The sequence below is a fragment of the Eurosta solidaginis genome, chromosome 4, assembly GCF_040869045.1.
Source record: "Eurosta solidaginis isolate ZX-2024a chromosome 4, ASM4086904v1, whole genome shotgun sequence".
Taxonomy (NCBI): Eukaryota; Metazoa; Arthropoda; class Insecta; order Diptera; family Tephritidae; genus Eurosta; species Eurosta solidaginis.
Window position 1 is genome coordinate 171,897,356 of NC_090322.1, and position 19,664 is coordinate 171,917,019.

The following is a 19,664-nucleotide window of genomic DNA, read 5'->3' on the forward strand; positions in this document are numbered from 1 at the left end:
AAGATTCAAAGGATTTTAGTTACAATTGCGGTTGCATGCTCACCAAAATGAAGAGCCTGATCGAACGTCACACCCAATATTTTTGGGTGTAAGACAGTCGATGGCTTAATGCCATCGATGCAATCATCAAGACGAAAATTTGCAGAGAAATAGGGAAGCAGAATGGCTTCAAGCGTCTTGGCTACTGACGATAGGAGAGATATTGGGCGATAAGATTCCCCTATTTTAGCCTGTTGAGGCTTTAATAACGGAGCAACCCCGACCATTTTTCATTTTGCGGGAATGACGAACGTGGACAGGGACATGTTGAAGACATATGCTAAATGGTTAAGTCTCTCTTTACCAAGTTTTTTTAAGTATCGGCATGGTTATGCCGTCTGGACCTACTGCTTTAGATGGTTTAGCATGAACTATGGGATTTTCAACCTCTTTGGCGGTGATGATAATTGGGGACGCGCTGTATTTATGCTTGTGTGCGCGTCTGTTGGCCCGCCGTCTGGCTTTGTTAACCATGAATGCATTACATATTGTCGGCAAAAAGCGCTCGCGCATTTTTTCGCATCCGACAGCATTTTATCGCCAAAGGCAATAGGGCCTTTCTGTCGGGTTCGATGGGAACTTTACGGTGGACCATAGCTTACCCACACCGGCAGAGAGGTTACAATTCTTCAAGTACTCCTCCCGTTTCGCCCGATTTTGTTCATCCACTAACAATCTGATACGTTGGTTTATATCTCTTCTTTCCTTTTTTAAGATTGATGAAAATGCGTTTTTCAGTAGTGATGAGGACGGGTATCTCATTTTTAAGTATAAAAAAAAATTTCCGTTTTGTCAAAGTTCACAGTCAGCCCACACAGCTTTGTTGAACTATTCACCGCACCGTGTCCATGTAACCATTCAAAACATAGCGAGGCTGCTTAGAAACTTGCCTCGGACCATAACTTCCAGGACGCCTATGTAGACAACCATTGGCCTCACGATACAGGGTGGATGAGAAAAAAAATTAATGCTGTGGCGGTGGAGCTGCACGCTGAAATTTGGGAAGTTTTTCAATGAATTCAACCAGGACCCCTAACACATTTACAACTTCGATATCGAGAAAGGCAACTAGAAGTATTTATTCTCCAATCGAATGGGGAGCCATTTCCCTTGACCTGCCCTTAAACCAGGCATGCTGAGATGCCCTGACTCCGAAGAACTCTATTCGGTATGTGAAAAATTAATCAGGTGATCTAAAGTTCTTTGGATAAAGCGCAAGAAACTGGATGGTTTAGTATCCTTAACCGGATGTCCTATTTAATTTTGTACCAATCAGGCCTTAAGAATAAGAACATAGTTCTTTCAGAGTTTTTATCCCAACTTACCCAAGAACATCAATTTCTGTAAATCCTCCCAACGTTATAACAGTGATTACGTTACTGGCATCGTTAGCCTCTTTGCCTGTACTAAACACTTTAGCGGTAATTATCATCGTCTTTCCCGTAATGCTCGCCCTATCGAATATCACCGAAAACGAGACCTTAGCACCACGTGCCATAGCGCGACCATTATTCAAGTCCCAATCCAACTAGTCGGTATCTTCCATACGATAATTTCAAAGAATCTTAGCAAATGTCATATGATTCGATGATGCTATATTTATTTGAGGTAGACAATCTGATTCTCCGTTACTGAAATTATCATATGTGAGATAGTGACAAAATACTAAAAGAAAATGAAAAAGTGAGGTTAAAAAATCTGAAGAGAGAAATTCCCCAATGTTTTTTAATCATATCGGGTGGGATTTGAGCTGTCCGTTTTATCAGTTCGACTCCCCAGCGAAGCTCATTACTTACTCTCCGATTGCGGCACGCCATTGATGAGATCATAATACATTTCCAACTCAATTGGTTTGAAGATATCCGGTACACTACTGCGTATCTGACAATCAAACGAGCGACATTGTTCCGCCAGCCCAGCCGTCAAATTAAAGCTAACTCATTTCTATGCCTTTGAATGAGCTTGACGCGTTTAATTGGAGAACCAACCACAATGCGTATCGCCAAATCTTCTTCACGCACCTGTGGATAAGTGGTGCTAATTTTATAGCAAGCAGTGATTTTCATCGGTTTTGATTCCACGAGTTTTTGATTTTATCGAAGCTTGAATCTTCACAACTGGATGGGCGCGATAAACAAACACAGCTGACAGCAAAATCATTGAACCCATTCTTATCAATATCGGCACCATTGGAGAGACCATGACCAAACATATGCGCACCATACTTGCTCATGAGCGGTATTGGTGAATTCAATCGTTGGTTGTATTGTTCGCGTAAGCCATTGCTGTTGGTGAGGTAAACGAAAACGATACCATTATCAGCAAATGGAGCGCCAACAGCAATATCTATGGATAAAGGAAACGCTGGCTGAGTTAGATGTAGAAGAAAAAGAATAGAAATCATTTACCATTAAAACCATCATGATTGATATCACCTAGTCTGGTAAGTGTAGTACCGAAGTGCGCCTTTCCTTCCACTGGCCATACGATGAGTTTTTGTTCGAAGTTAAACTGCGAAGAGAAACATTAATATGAAGAGCTTTCACGCCAAGGAAACTCTATTTTTTTCACTTACATTGACCTAATTGAGAAACATATATATAGTGCCATCATCAAATGAGCCCGGTGCTGTGTGCTGTGGCGCTCAAATTACAACATCGGTGAGACCATCACCGTTGACATCTTCTGTGAGCAGCGTATAACCGAAATATTCACCAAGTTGTACACGACGAAGCCCACAATCCTCGGAGTACTTGTATAAATAAGCCTATGCCGATTGCAAATTTGCTTGTGGTGCTGTTGCTACATACAACAATCGATTTTTATACCCACAGCATAACCAAAATATGAGTAATTCGGCTGATCTTCGATATTCAGCGTATATTGCACTGAATATTCTTTTTGTCGTGGTACACGCCTTCTTCCAGGCGTATCGCGTCTACTCAATATTGGACCCTCTTCAAATCTCTTGCGACAACCTTCCATGTATTTATGGCTGGTGCTCCTATAATGAGCTCCTCATTATTATCGGTAATATGCGCACTAAAGCCCTCCTCCGCCAACATGTAGTAATAAATACGATGGTTATTAACTGTTTTTAATTGATCTGATTTTAAGCGTAATGGTAAGATCCTTTGTACATCTGTAGGATTATCACCCAATGTATCCTTAACCCACTAACATACACCATTCATGAGATGATCATTGGCTATGAGTGATAAGAAACATGGCGCATAAACTATCAATTTATCTGTGTCCTTTTTACCGCCGTCCATGTGTAGCGCCGAGCGAGCCATTGATTTTCACGCGCTAAATAGATAACTCGAGTATGTTCAATTTTCGCAAATTGTGTTCTTACATTTCTATGTCATTGCTTTCAGTTTCTACATCTTCGCCATCTATAAATATAGTACCATCAGGCATTTTACGCAAACGATCATGTGCATACTTATAAGTACGGATAGACTTTGGAGCGGATAGAGTGTATCTATCTCCATCCAAAACTTCAATAATTTTAAAAGGTCCTTTATATTTAGGATCAAGCTTTGTCTGGTTGCGTTTTTCATTTTGCAGCAAAACAAAATCTCCTACCGAGAACCTATTTACCGGATATTTATTTTAATCAAACCTCCTTTTATTGTATTTAGCATTTTTGTCAATATTTTCCAAGGCGTTTTGCCTCACATTATCGATGTCAATGTTCAATTCGGTTTCATCAAAACGAATCAGTTCAAGTGGTCTTGCAACCTTTCCTATCAATAATTCCAGAGGGCTGTATTTAGTCGCTTTGCTAACCGTACAATTTAAAGCCAACTGTACATCGGAAAGGGCATCTTGCCACGAACGACCCTTGCTTGTCTCTACAGCAGTAAACATAGTCTTAAGAGTACTCATTATTCGTTCTAGCTGACCATTCGCACGCGAGTTGCCAGTAGCAATAAGATGCAATTCAATGCCATTAGATTTGCAAAAATCTCGAAACTCAGAACTAGAAAAACACCTACCCTGATCAGCAATTATGCGTTTAGGAGCACCAAAAAGTGATAAACTGAATTTTACTGCCTGAATACTATTCATTGAATCAATATGTAAGGTATGGTGCAGAATTACAAATTTTGTGAATGCGTCTATTAACACAAAAACATATTCCTTTTGGTCACACTTACCGCTAAGCTTACCGGTTGCATCAATATGCACTGTGTGCCACGGAGTCGAGATCTTTGGAATGGAATGTAGCTCTGCCTGAAATTTACCACAATGAGATTTAGAAACTTTACATGTAATACAATTGTCTATAAATTTTTTGACATACTTTGCATTGTTCTCAAACCAGTACATATCATAAAGTTTTGCGAGAGTCTTTTCCCATCCGAGATGAATTAAAGATTCATGAACGCAATTTATAACCGACCATCTTAGGGTGCGAGGCAAACACTTCGTTCTGCCGTTGCGTTGTATAGTGCGATGTAGCACACCTGACCGCAGCTCATAAGTTTTGGATAAATTGTCGCTAAGTTTTCAATTTTTTAAATCAGAAACTATTTTCTGAATTTCCTCATCGCGATGCTGTTCAGAAATTACCCAGTTTCCGGAAATATCCGCAATGTTAACTTCTTTTCTTTCGACTTTATCTACGCGATTGTTTAAAGTACGTTGTAGGTGTCTTGAAAAAAAATCAACGTGGGCCATACGATCTCCATTCCTATGTATAATATCAAAATTAAATGACTGCAGAAATGCCCACCATCTGTGTACCCTAGGTGTCAAGTCGAGCTTGCTACGTGCCGATTTCAGGGAATAACAGTCTGTAATTACAATAAATTTCCGACCATATAAAAAATGCCTAAAGTGCTTCACAGCATTTACAACTGCAAGAGTCTCCAGTTCATAAGAATGGTACTTTGCTTCAACAGGTGTGGTGCTCTTACTAAAATATGCCACAACACGAAGATTTTTGTCACTTCTCTGCATAAGGATTACACCATATCCTAAAGCGCTTGCATCAGTATGCAATTCAGTAGGAAAATTTGGATCAAATATAGTAAGAACAGGAGAATCGGTTAACACTGCTATAATTTGTTGTCTAATATTTTCATGTGATGTCCTCCAAATAAGATTTCCTTTACTTAAACTCGTTAGGGCATATAAGGGCGACATTAGTTGGGAAAATTTTGGAACGAATTGCCGATAATATGAAGCTAAACCAATGAATTGACGTAGTTGAGTCACCGTTTTTGGTGGAGGAAGAGTTTCTAAAGCTTCTATTTTTTTTGGATTGGGTTTAATTTGACCATCACTCACTTCATACCAAAGGTATTCTACCTTTCGCTTCAAAAATGTACACTTCTTAACATTAAGCGAAAATCCAGCATCAGTAAGTATTTGTAAAACAATGCCAATCCTTTTTATACTTTCCTCAACATCTTCTGTTCCTAATACCAAAATGTTATCCATATAAACTACCACATAAGAATGAACTAACTCCCCAAGAACTTTCATAACAGCCCGTTGAAAGACTGCTGGAGCGTTTCGCAATCCAAACGACATGGCCAGGTACTCAAAGTGACCTTCTGGTGTTATGAAAGCCGTTTTTCTACAGAATCTGAATGCACCGGTATTTGATGATAACCGCTAACCATATCCAAAGTAGTAAAATAATAGCTTCCATGAAGTCTATTAATTTGGTCTGATATTAAAGGCAAAGGAAATCTATCAGGAATAGTATTATAATTTAATTGGCGATAATCTACGCACATACGATCTGAACCATCTTTCTTTTTGACCAGTAAAATGGGGCTAGCAAAAGGAGAGCAGCTGGGCCGAATTACTCCCACCCTTAATAGTTCATTAATTTTTTCGCGAACAATGCCCTGTTCTTCAAAACTTAGTCTATAAGGCCGTCTACAAACGGTCTTATTCGGATCTTTAAGGCGTATTTGCATAGGAGTAACAGCAGTAGAGGTACAAGGCGTGCCTTCCGTAAAACTTTCTTTGAACCTGTTCAAAATATTCACCAATTTCGATTGAAATTGCAATGGAATATCAGTATTAAGATCTTTAATACTGAATATTTTTATTTGCTTCTTACAATTATTTACTGAAATTTCGACTTTACTAAAAAACTAATTCTTTACAACTCATTTTAACGCACACGCCCTGGTTTAAAATCTCACGCCCTATCATGATATTGTATGACAAATGTTCATCTGGTAATAGGTGAAAAAGTATTTCCATCACAATTGAATTTATTTCAATTGTGGCTAAAATCTGCAATGTACTGGTAACACTCGCGTGACCAATACCTGACATATTCACAACATTGTTAAAACGCTTACCGCAAAACTATGAACCTATAGATTCTTTCATAAGTGAACACTCCGCTCCAGAATCGTAATAAAAAGTGCATTGCTCACCTGACTCTCGTAAAATACCTGATGGCGACTTAACAGCACAAATATCGACTTTACGATTAGCAATACCGCTCGATGTTTTGTTTTTAAAATTTTCGGTTGCATTTGGACATCGGGAGGCGTAATGCCCAAAACCCTGACAACGATAACACTTGACTGATGCCTTGTTTGGATTAAAAGAACTTCTATTTGGTAATTCCTTCTTGGGTGTTAATTGTGTGGCTTTATCCAATTTATATTTGCACATCACCGCTTTGTGTCCTGTTTTACCACAGATGAAACATTTGACAGCAAATGGAACTGGGGAATGCTTCTGACGTTTGGTTTCAATTCGTTCACATCCACTGCTCATTGTTGAAATTTTCCTCTTGATAAACGACATCGAATTTAGTTCTTGCTGTAAAAGCTTTCTTGTTCCCACGTTTGATGTGAAAGCCAATCGGTGAATACGAGGGTCGAACTGAGCCACATGTGCCAGCACTGTTGAAATGACTATCTCTTCCGTGGTCCATTTGGTCGATAATGACGTCATTATTGTTGCTGCATAAGATGCAAGGCACTCATCTTCTTTTGGTTTTTTATTGCTTAAATTGATAAGGAAAGCAGCATTTGTCTCCGAAAAGTCGAATCTTGAAACGAAAATATCTCTGAACTCATTCCAAATCATATCGGGGTATGAAATGTGTGTTAGCCAATTTGCAGCTTGTCCTTTTAAAGCACGACTAAGAACCAACATTAAAGATGCACCCTTTAAGGGCTTCTCTGCCATGCACATATCTGCGGTGGCTATCCAGGCTCGTGCACTTACATTAAATCCATCTGGATCAAATTCCGGTAGCTGCACATCACTATTTGGACTGAACGTCGAACCAAATGTTTTTAACAGCAAAACAAACTCTTTATTTTGTTGTTGGTATAATTTTTTCCATACACTATTTTCACTATTTAACTCTTCTGGCTCATTGCCCACTTCTGATGATGCAGGATGCGAAGTCATTATCAAAAGTTTAAGAGGAATTGACGCGCACGCACTTTCAACCAATAATAATTTTACTCTGCCTCACATTTTTTTACTACTCCAATATTTTCATTATTGTTTTTCTCGCCTACTAATTTTTAGTATGTAAACTTACAACAAGTGTTTTATGAAAAAGTGCGCGTCACTTCATCAAAGTACGTCCCAATACTTTAAACTTATTGACAGATCCGACATATAGAACAAAAAAGTTTAGAAACCTTGTACTAGTAAAACTATTTTGTTTTAGTTTTAAATTTTTCAGCTAGAATGTTATTTTTCAAAGGTCTGAACTGAAATCTAAAACAAAATTGCTAAAAGCGAATTGCTTAACGTCCAGGCAACCGTTTGAAATGTGCTAGTACTCCACCTAAAAAATTAAAGCTGCTTGTTTTCCATAAGAATAATAAAAAATTCTGGTCTTTCATGTGACCAACGACTTGACACAACTAATACTTTTGTATAGCTTATAAATGTTAATACTTATACAAAAAATGTCTACTCCCAACACCAGAAATAGTCTACATAATAAATTATTCCCATGACTTCCAGATTTTGGCGTCCCAAAACAGACTGAACCAGTCTCAGAGTCTTTTCTCGTCGATTAGTGGATTTATTGATAAAACGAGTATACAATTCGGTAGGTATTGAGCTGGGAAGTTCGGAGATACTCAGAGCTTCGAAATGTCAGACTTTTCAGTTAGCTCCCTATTGATCCATGTGTGCGCTAAATTAATATACTGAGTCTTTATACGCCCTAATCCCTAATACGCTCTAATATCAGCTGGAGATCCGAAAATTTTTGAAATTAGTTACTATGCCTCTTTCAAGGCGAGAACTGTATCCTAAATTTTCCATTAAAATAATAAATGTAAGGCGCGATAAGCTACGAAGAGATTTTAGGCCGAGCTTATCTTCAAATGGCGGACCACGCTACCATCACACCACGGTGGTCGCATCCCTTTTTGGGCTAAGAGATTTCTTATTATTTTGTTTTTTTTTGCATTTTCAACAAACATTTCACAGAAGGAAATTCTATATCGAAGTAAAATCAAAAACAGCAGTTCTTTAGATTTCGATTCGGGAGTTCTGAAAATATTACAGATTTGATCTTGGAATTTCAAAAGCTAGAATGGAGTCGAAATAAGTTCAATTACTGGCTTTGGGCAAAATTCTTTTCTGAGGTCTTCCTTGTTTTGGTTTCTTAATAAAATTAGTTGGTGTTATTTATATTTTAGTTTCTTTAAAATTTTTCTAAATGTGTTTCATAATTTTTTGCGTTGTAATTGCTATTTTTTTTTTTTTCTGAAATAAACTTTTTTATAACATTTCCTCTTAACTTATTACCCTATTTAAATTAGATTAAGTTTTTTAAATATCAGTGGCAATTCTTCTCAAATTTCGTCAACTAAATTTGTATTTTTTGGTTTCGATAACATAAAAAAATGCCAAGGAAATTTGTAACAAACAAATCCTTGAATCATTTTCAAACAAATCTCGAAAAGTCGAGAAAATTTTACGAAAATCTCGACATTTTTCTTTAAGATTTTTTTGAAATTTTTAGAGTATACAATTTAGTAGCCCTCAATTTTAGTCTTACTAAGAAAAGATTTTAGTCAAAGAACAAGTTTTAGGTCTCTTAATACTCACATTGATTTCTCACATTTTTCCCCTAGGGTGTTTTAATCCTCTTCGCCCTTCGTATAGAACAAAGTATAAGACAAAAAAATTGTCGAAAATCAATAAACGAAAAACACGAAAAGTTTGCTAAATTTTCTCGAATTTTAGAATTTTTTTCAAACTCTTTCGAGATTGGTTGACATGTTTCAGTAACAAAATTCAAAGAACGAAAAGAAAAATTTATCGACGTGATAAAAATTGTAACTGCTATTTTCGTGTCGGTTTTTTCTTTCGCTTTACTTTGCAGCAAAAAATAAAAAACAAAAAAGGTAAGAAAAGCGTCGTAGATAGAGGGAAACTATGCTCAAATGAAAGGAGGCTGTTAAATCAACTAGGCGATTTTTTTTAAATCACTCTTCAAGAACTAGATGTGAGTTTATTTCATGATGACAATAGGAACCGTTTTTATTTCCAAAATCTTAAGTTTACTAATTATCATGATATTTTTCCGGATTTTGCGATTTTGCTAAATTTTATTTAAAATATTTCCCACAATTTTTTTTATACACTCTTCATATGAGTTATGTCTTTAAAGTAGCGCTTACGATTTCTTCTCGAACACAAGCGAGCTTTTCGAGACCCGAGAAATTGAGAACTCGACTTCTCACGAGATTCTCGTGTCTCGAAGTACTCGTACATCTCGCGAGCTTCTCGATATTTTACTCAATCGCTGTATGGACAGTATTTATACACTTAGTTTTTTTTTACTTGTTACTTTTTGTTGATTATATTGCTTCCAATGACATTTAACTCAAAACATATTTATTATGCATATACTTTTTTGTTCGCAATATTTTATTTTTCAACGAGACATCAAGAACACGCCTTCTCGCGCGATGCTCGAATTACTCGTAATACTCGCGATCTGCTCGACTTTCAATTCAGTCGCTGCATTGGCAATATTCTATACATTTCTGGGTTTTTTAATTTTGGTTTGGAGGACATTTGGGCTTGTGCTCCAGAAGAAATCGTTAGCTCTATATAAAGCAGCCAATGAATCGATTAAGTTGAATGTCGAGAATCTCGCGAGCCTTACGAGTAATTCGAGATTCGAGAATCTCGCGAGAAGGCGAGACTCGCGAGAAATCTCTTCTCGAACATGTTCGAGAAATCGTAAGCTCTACTTTAAAGCAGGATTTGTAAAAAACTGCAGGTATGGGGTGATTGATTAAGGAAAACACTTCCTGTACCAAAATCCCACATCCGCTACTGAATTTCTCCAAATAATTTACGCCACTACTAAATTTCATACAAAACTACACCCTACGTACATACTTTACCACACATACACTAAAAACTTGTATAGATGGTAACCAATATGCTGGAAAGTTGTATAACTAAGTGTGCTTTATATATCAAGTCATAAATATTTACTTTTGTAACGCGTACAGTACTTTTATAAATATGTGCTATGTACAAACCAAAGGTAGAATAAACAAATGAGTATGCTGCTTTCATTTGGCGGCCTTACCACGCAGTTCACATCAAGCGGCTGGAGCGGGTTCAAAAAATCTTTATGCGCTTCGCGCTTATTTCATGACGATTCTCTGAACCGATCCCGTCTTATGAGTCTCGATGCCAACTAATATCCTTACTATCCCTAAACAATCGCAGAATTCTTTTGGCCTCGTTGTTCATTTTCGATCTTTTCACGGGCAAAATTGACTGCGCGTTGCTTCTTGAAAAACTATGCTTAAGTACTCCCTGCAGAAACCTCCGCCACTTTGAAATATTTTTCATAGGGCTGAGTAGAACTGTTTATAACTCAAAAGCGCCTATTAACAGAGCCCTATCAGAAATTAATTGCTTCTCAAGTGTTTCGGATATTGATTTGTCCGACTCAAAATACGCTTTTCAACTTAAACTAAAAAATTACTTAATCTGTAATAATATAAATTCTTTTTGCTAGTGTTTTCCATAGCTTAATATAAGCTGGTTTCTGTAATTTAGTCTTAAGTGTCTGTACTAAACATTTGTTACTAGACTAAATAAATAAATAAGGGCACGTAATATGGGTATAAAGATTACATTTTATAATGTCAACAATATTTATTGGATGCAAAAAAAAAATTAAATACTATCTAAAATATCGTTTCTTTTTAATCCAGCTGAGCAAAGCTCATAGTGAATATTGATTTAGTTCAGATCACGGTAATAATGCAAGTACAATAACTTTTTTCTTTGCTAAGTTGATAGGTCGATTACGATTATTCGAAAATTTTCTAAATGCACCGCCAACTTATGGTAAAATCAATGTCACAATTATTACTGGTTATAAATCAATAACCGTTTCAGCTGTCATCAAAAAAAAATTTGTTCATCAGATTTTTCTTAAAAGAGGTAATGTACCTGAAAACCAATATCGTAATCGGCTTTCGGCCTCGCCCACGTTTGTACAAAAGATTTTAAAATGATCTTAAATGGGAATAAAAAGCAAGTTCTCACATTTTTGAAAAAAGGCATCGCCCTTTTTTCGTCGAAGCATTTTCCAACGTTTCGCGGGCAACAACTCGAAGATGAGTTCTTCTATCTCCACAAGTTGTGAAAATGTGAAAATTTCTGTTAAAAATGTGCAAACTCGGCACTGACCAGGCCTGCTTTTATTTAAAAAAAAAATTGAAAGAATCGTAAAAGGTCATAAACGACATTTTCTTATATGTATGTATATATGTACATAAGCACTCAAACTTTAAGTGCATAAATTTATCTTCACTTGTGAAATTGTTGTGCATAAAATTATTACTAAAAGTGTGTGTTTCCACTAATCCACCAATCTCCACTTTCAATTTTGGTATGCATTACACACTTTGACCAAAAAGGTTCGTGTCTCTACTATTTCTCCATACACCACTACTATGTGCAAATGTCGATGACGCTTTTTGTAGTCGAAAATGTTGATGTATATAAATGTAAAAAAACACGGCTTTATCAAAAAGTTACTTTATATAAATGTTTTGTTTACTTCCGAAATACTATAATACTAACAAGTTGGAAAAAAAAAAATATTTGAAAATGGGCGTGGCACCGCCTCTCTTTGACCAAGTATTTTCTGACATTCCGGTAGCCATAGCTCGAATAGAAGTTCTGCTATCGAGATAAAATTCGATAAACGTATATTCTAATAAATGTGAATATTTCTTTCAAAATAGGGCGAAATCGATTAAGAACCACGCCCACTTTTTTATAAAAGATTTTTTTAAAGAACCATATAAAACGTATTTAGGTTAGGTTAGGTTGAGCTGGCCGGTCCATGAGGACCTCACATAGACTGAATGAGTCCATGGTGTTACCAGAAGCTTGTTTTAACAACCAAACTGAAAAACCCTATCAAAACCACTTAATAGTCAGTATCTATGCTTAAAAAACTGTATAGTAATACATTTTAGGACTTTAAGGTTTCATGCTAAGCAAAATAAGAATACATTACAATATTTAAAATTGGGCGTGGCACCAATTCTTTCTTAAAACCCTATTTTCAGCATTTCGGGAGTCATATGTCGCTGAAGATAAAATGTGGTAAAATTATTTTCTTTATAGCGAAAAATATTTCTAAAACAAATGGAAACAAGTAAGGAAGGGACTGTCTTCGGCTGTGCCGAAGACTTCATACCTTTCATGAATGGGGCTGAACAATAATCTTATCCCATTCGTAATCTCCGAAAATCGGATGTATAAGATAAGAAATATATAGTGAACAGATCTACATACCTAAACGATTTTTAAGATAAATATAAAATAAAAAATAGGTAGGTACTTTGTGTGAGGATGCAAAGTTTCAGGTCTTTTGTGGTCTACGTGTAAAAACTATGACTACGAATCACGTATTTCAACAATATATGACGTAAACGTAACTATTTGATGAAATTTTATGAATTTTGAAGCTTCTAGCCGTAAAAAAGGGGCTAAAAAATACAGTTTATATGGGGTATATAATATATATACCACCGATCTCAATGATTTTTTCAGACAACAATATATGCTATATACGTAAGCATTTGGTGAAATTTGAAGCTTGTAGCTGTTAAAATGGGGCAGAAATTGCACAAAGTTTCTTATCTGAACAATCGGTTGTATGATGTATATACTATATATACCACCGATCTCAATGATTTTTTCAGACAACAATATATACTATACACGTAAGCATTTGGTGAAATTTGAAGCTTCTAGCTGTTAAAATGTGGAAGAAATTGCGCAAAGTTTCTTATCTGAACAATCGGTTGTATGAGATTATATATACCACCGGTCTCTATGATTTTTTCAGACAAAAATATATGCTATATACGTAAGCATTTGATGAAATTTGAAGCTTGTAGCTGTTAAAATGGGGCAGAAATTGCGCAAAGTTTCTTATCTGAACAATCGGTTGTATGATATATATACCATATATTCCACCGATCTCAATGATTTTTTTAGACAACAATATGCACTATACACGTAAGCATTTGGTGAAATTTGAAGCTTCTAGCTGTTAAAACGGGGAATAAATTGCGCAAAGTTTCTTATCTGAACAATCGGTTGTATGAGATATATACTATGTATACCACCGATCTCAATAATTTTTTCAGACATCAATATATGCTATGCACGTAAGCATTTGGTGAAATTTGAAGCTTCTGGCTGTTAAATGGGGCCGAAATCGCAAAAAAAATATATATATACTATATATATATACTATATATACCATCATATATATATTATATATATCACCGATTTCTATGATTTTTTGACACAACAATATATACTATATACGTAAGCAATCGGTGAAATTTGAAGCTTATAGCTGTTAAAATGGGGTAGAAATTGAGCAAAGTTTCTTATCTGAACAATCGGTTGCATGAGATATATACTATATATACAACCGATCTCTATGATTTTTTCAGACAACAATATATGCCATATACGTAAGCATTCGGTGAAATTTGAAGCTTCTAGCTGTTAAAATGGGGCTAGAATTGCGAAAATATATATATATACTATATATATATACTATATATACCACCGATCTGTATGATTTTTTCAGATAACAATATTCGTTGAAATTTAAAGCCTCTATCTCTTAAAATAGGGCAGCAATTACGAAAAGTTTCTTATCTGAACAATCGGTTGTGGGGGATATATACTATATATACGACCGATCTCATCAACTTTTTCAGGCAACAATATGTGCAATATACGAAATTATATGGTGAAGTTTGAAGCTTCAATCTGTTAAATTGAGTAAGATATTACAAAAATCCTCTTTTTCTGAAAAATCGGTTGTATGGAGGATATATGCTATAGTGGTCCGATCCGGCCGGTTCCGACAAATGTCTAATCGGACAGCCAAATACACCCGCTCAATAAATTTTATCAAGATATCTCAAAAATTGAGGGACTAGTTTGCATACAAACAGACAGACGGACAGACGGACATGGCTAAATCAACTCAGCTCTTCAACCTGATTATTTCGGTATACTTAATGGTGGGTCTATCTATTTTCCTTTAAGGACTTACAATTTTGGGTTTCGTGACGAAATTAATATACCATTTCATTTTCATGAAGGTTATAAAAATGAGTTAATAAACATGCTTCATTCTGGTAATGTTCAGTGTCAAAGAACTGAAAATGAAAAAAATGCCATAATTCTATACCAATTACGAAAAAAGGGATGAAACATGGTAATTGGATTGGTTTATTGACGCAAAATATAACTTTAGAAAAAAACTTTGCAAAATGGGTGTGACCTACCATATTAAGTAGAAGAAAATGAAAAAGTTCTGCGGCGAAATCAAAAGCCCTTGAAATCTTGGCAAGAATACTGTTCGTGGTATTACATATATAACTAAATTAGCGGTATCCAACAGATGAAGTTCTGGGTAACCATGGTCCACATTTTGGTCGATATCTGGAAAACGCCTTCACATATACAACTACCACCACTCCCTTTTAAACCCTCATTAATACCGATACACATTGGAAAGACTGAGAATAATGGAAAGACGAGAAAAGACAATGAACAAACGCGAGGGTACAGAAAATATTGCTGCCGCCTACATAGCATGTTTACAAATATAAAATGAAGAATATTTAGTATTGACAAGACTACCATGATGGTTAGATGGTACTGATTATAGTTTATTCATGTATATGTTTAAGTGACTAATGTTTTTGTTGTTTTATGTTCATGTTTTCGATACGAAATCCAATAGTGTAAGTGTTTCTTGTTAAAAATTTTTTACTCATTTAACTATCTTGTAATTTTAACCTTTATTTGTGGCAGGGATTTTTTAAAGTAAATACCCCCTGAAGATGCTAACAAAGATTAGCGAAACGTTGGGATAATAGTGGAATAATCTAGTTTTATTTGCACGCTGGACTTAGATCAGAAAAGCCTGTTATTGATAAAATCTCATTAATACCTTTAATTTGATACCCATATCGTACAAACAAATTCTAGAGTCACCCCTGGTCCACCTTTATAGCGATACTCGAAAAGGCGACCACCTATACAACTACTACCACTCCCTTTTAGAACCCTCATTAATACTGTCACGGATATTAACATCACTAAGTTATACCATCACTAAGGCGATGCCAAGGCCACGATAAGCAGTATTTACGTCAATAATCAAATCATGTATACACATATATAAGGCAGCCGAAAGATGTCACTCACAGATGCATTTACTTATACGCCTATGTATGCGCGAGAGACTGTAAACTACAAACATTCACATAAATAATTCAATCATTATGTATCTACATAAACGAATAAATAATTGCGTCTACGCATATGTACGTATACGAGCAGCGGAGCGGCAATGCACAAACACATGCATATATCTTATCTGAGTTGTCACAAGAGAGAGCAATAATTTGTGCACGTAGTTGTGGCTGGCGATTTTGTAGCCGAACTAACTAGTAACTTCTGGAAATCGAAGAGCCTAGAAGTATGCAGCGTAAACTGCATACTCGGGGCAGGCGAGTAAGAAGTAATTCAGTTTGAGTTGAGCAATCAATGAGTTATTGATTAAGCACGCGATCTGGCGGCCAATAGTAGAGCTTAATTTGAGTTATCAATCAGTTTGGTTATTAAGCCAGCGAGTAGCAAAGTATAAGTGTTATTGTGAAGTACTTTAATAAAGGCCATTTTTCCATTATTCAATATTGGAGTTATTTATTCAACAGTTTAGTGATTCGAACTTAGCAGAGGATTGCAAATAAGAGGATTTGCAGCAAATTCGTTACAATTGGTGTCAGAAGAGGAATTGTTGAATAAGTTCTAGAGGACAACAAGGACATGGCAAAGTTAAGTGAATTGAAGATCCCGCAACTGAAGAAGGAGTTGGAGAGCCGTGGATTGAATACAAGCGGCGTTAAACTCGAACTTCAGGAACGGCTACGAGAGGCAATGGAAGCAGAAGGAATTGATGTGGAAGAGCATGTCTTTCATCTTGATGGCGAGGAGACAACAAAAATTGAAGAGCAGAACGAAGCATCGCAGACGGTTACCAGTACAGACTTGAACATGATTTTAGCTGCAATATCTGCTCAAACATCGACAGTGTCATCTCAACTGGAAGAACAGAAGACATATATGGCATCCAAGATGGAATCACAGGAGACACGTATTGCAGAAATGTCATCTGAAATAACAGCGAAGATTGAAGCACAAGAGGCACGAATATCCGAAATGTCGGCGCAAATTTCAGCACAGATATCATCGCAGATCTCTGCTCAACTGGAAGGGCAAGAAGAAGGTATTTCCTCGAAGTTGGAGGCGCAAGATACAAAAATTTTACAGTTTGAAGAAAAAACCGAGGCCGAGGTGGATGCTTTGAGAGGACGTATCGAACAGTTGCAACTAAATCGCCCAGCAGTTTCAACTAGTAATCCAAAGGTAAAAACACCATCCTTTGACGGTTCTGTTCCTTTCCAGGTCTTTAAGCTTTAGTTTGAGAAGACCGCAGCAGTGAACCAATGGAATGTTGAAGATAAAGTTGCAGCTCTGTTCGTGGCACTGAAAGGGCCCGCCGCGGAAATCTTACAGACCATCGCAGAGTACGAGCGGAACCACTCCGAAACATTGATGAGCGCTTTAGAGAGACGTTACGGAAGCGAGCATAGGAAACAGATATTCCAAATTGAGTTGCAAAACCGCTACCAAAAAGCAAATGAGACATTGCAGGAGTTTGCTTCAGATATTGAAAGATTGGCTCATCTTGCAAATGCGGACGCACCCGTGGAATGCACTGAAAGGGTAAAAATTCAGAGCTTTATAAATGGCATACGGGACGCCGAAACAAAGCGAGATACATACGCAAACCCAAAACCAACATTTGCAGAAACGGTGTCACAAGCTCTGATTCAGGAAACAGCGTCGCTTCTGTGTAAGCCAGTTTTCAAAGCACGCCGTGTGGAAGTAGAAAGGCCAGAGTGGGTAGACACAATTTTGGAAGCACTGAAGGGATCTCAACAGAAGAATGCCGGAGTTATTAAATGTTTCAAGTGCGGCAACCCAGGTCACATTGCACGTCATTGCGATCTTGGTCCTAATAATTCCAACAATGTGGGTGGCCATAAACGCAAAGCTGGAGGAGATGAGCAAGAGAGAGTAAGAGGTAGAGACCTATATCCAGCTATTGAATGCCCTGTGATATCTGTGTCGCAAATTGGTAGAAAATCGAGCAGTCTTACCGTTAGAGGGAATATGGATGGCAAAGAACGAGTACTGACTGTAGATATGGGCGCATCTCATTCCTTGATCCGATCTGACTTGGTCAACAGGAGAGTAAAACCGTTACCTGGAGCAAAGTTACGTACGGTACTGGCGAGTATAACCAAGTTCAGGAAGAAGTGATATGTGAAGTATTGATTGGGAAGGTCATGGTTCTACACAAATTTGTTGTGGCGGAGATTGTTGATGAAGTTATATTGGGAGTGGATTTCTTGGTTGACCATGACATCAAGATCGATATGCAGAGAAGGGTGATGCGTTATGAGAACCAAGATGTGCCACTTAACTTTAGTTTGGAAAAAGGGTTCAGCAGTAATCGGGTACTGGTGGAGAATACTCGACGAAGGCCACGAAATTCAAAGGTAAAGGTTGATAGATCGAATAGGCCAAATAAATCAAAATCAAAAGTACCTGCGAGAGAAACACTGGCATTGACAAAACCTAAAAGACGCAGGAAAACGAAGCAACGAATTTCCGAGAAAGAATGCGAGGGCAGTTTCAAGCCGGAGCGCACTACTGTTGTAAAATGTGGGAGCGATACCGATTACGCAAAGAAAATTCGTCCAGCGCAAGCTCTACGAAGTGGTTCATTGACCAAACAACAGAGTGTGAAGGAACGGCCCACGGTAAGGAGTAGTAAGATGAAACACTGGCATGAAAAGAACTTTAATTCGGAAGGTTTCTTGGCGGGAGATTTGGTACTGTTAAACAACCCTCACCGGCGGAAAGGTGTTCCAGCTAAATTTATGTGCAGTTGGGAAGGCCCGTACAAAGTTGTGAAGAAGATTAGTGATACCATCTACCGCATACAAACCACTGGGAAACCACGGGTTAGAAGAGTGGTACATTTGGAGATGCTAGCGGCAGTTAGATCGGGAGATTTGTCTGATCGGGACGATCAGACTTAGGTGGAGGGCAGTGTCACGGATATTAACATCACTAAGTTATACCATCACTAAGGCGATGCCAAGACCACGATAAGCAGTATTTACGTCAATAATCAAATCATGTATACACATATATAAGGCAGCCGAAAGATGTCACACACAGATGCATTTACTTATACGCCTATGTATGCGCGAGAGACTGTAAACTACAAACATTCACATAAATAATTCAATCATTATATATCTACATAAACGAATAAATAATTGCGTCTACACATATGTACGTATACGAGCAGCGGAGCGGCAATGCACAAACACATGCATATATCTTATCTGAGTTGTCACAAGAGAGAGCAATAATTTGTGCACGTAGTTGTGGCTGGCGATTTTGTAGCCGAACTAACTAGTAACTTCTGGAAATCGAAGAGCCTAGAAGTATGCAGCGTAAACTATAAAAGCGGGGCAGGCGAGTAAGAAGTAATTCAGTTTGATTTGAGCAATCAATGAGTTATTGATTAAGCACGCGATTTGGCGGCCAATAGTAGAGTTTAATTTGAGTTATCAATCAGTTTGGTTATTAAGCCAGCGAGTATCAAAGTATAAGTGTTATTGTGAAGTACTTTAATAAAGGCCATTTTTCCATTATTCAATATTGGAGTTATTTATTCAACAGTTTAGTGATTCGAACTTAGCAGAGGATTGTAAATAAGAGGATTTGCAGCAAATGCGTTACAATACCTTTAATTTGATACCCATATCGTACACACACATTCTAGGGTCACCCCTGGTCCACCTTTATTGCCATATCTCGAAAAGGCGTCCACCTATAGAACTAAGCCCCACGCCCTTTTAAAATACTTATTAACACCTTTCGTTTGATACCCATATTGTACAAACGCATTCTAGAGTCAC

General features: G+C 37.1%; 1 long non-coding RNA gene and 1 pseudogene across 1 annotated transcript in view; both read right to left on the reverse strand.

Moving 5' to 3' along the window:
- LOC137248339 (uncharacterized) overlaps window positions 1-19,664 on the reverse strand; it is a 56,264-nt gene that overhangs the window by 17,616 nt on the left and 18,984 nt on the right. The window lies entirely within an intron of this gene.
- Window positions 1,284-7,446, reverse strand: LOC137247756 (integrin alpha-PS3-like; annotated as a pseudogene).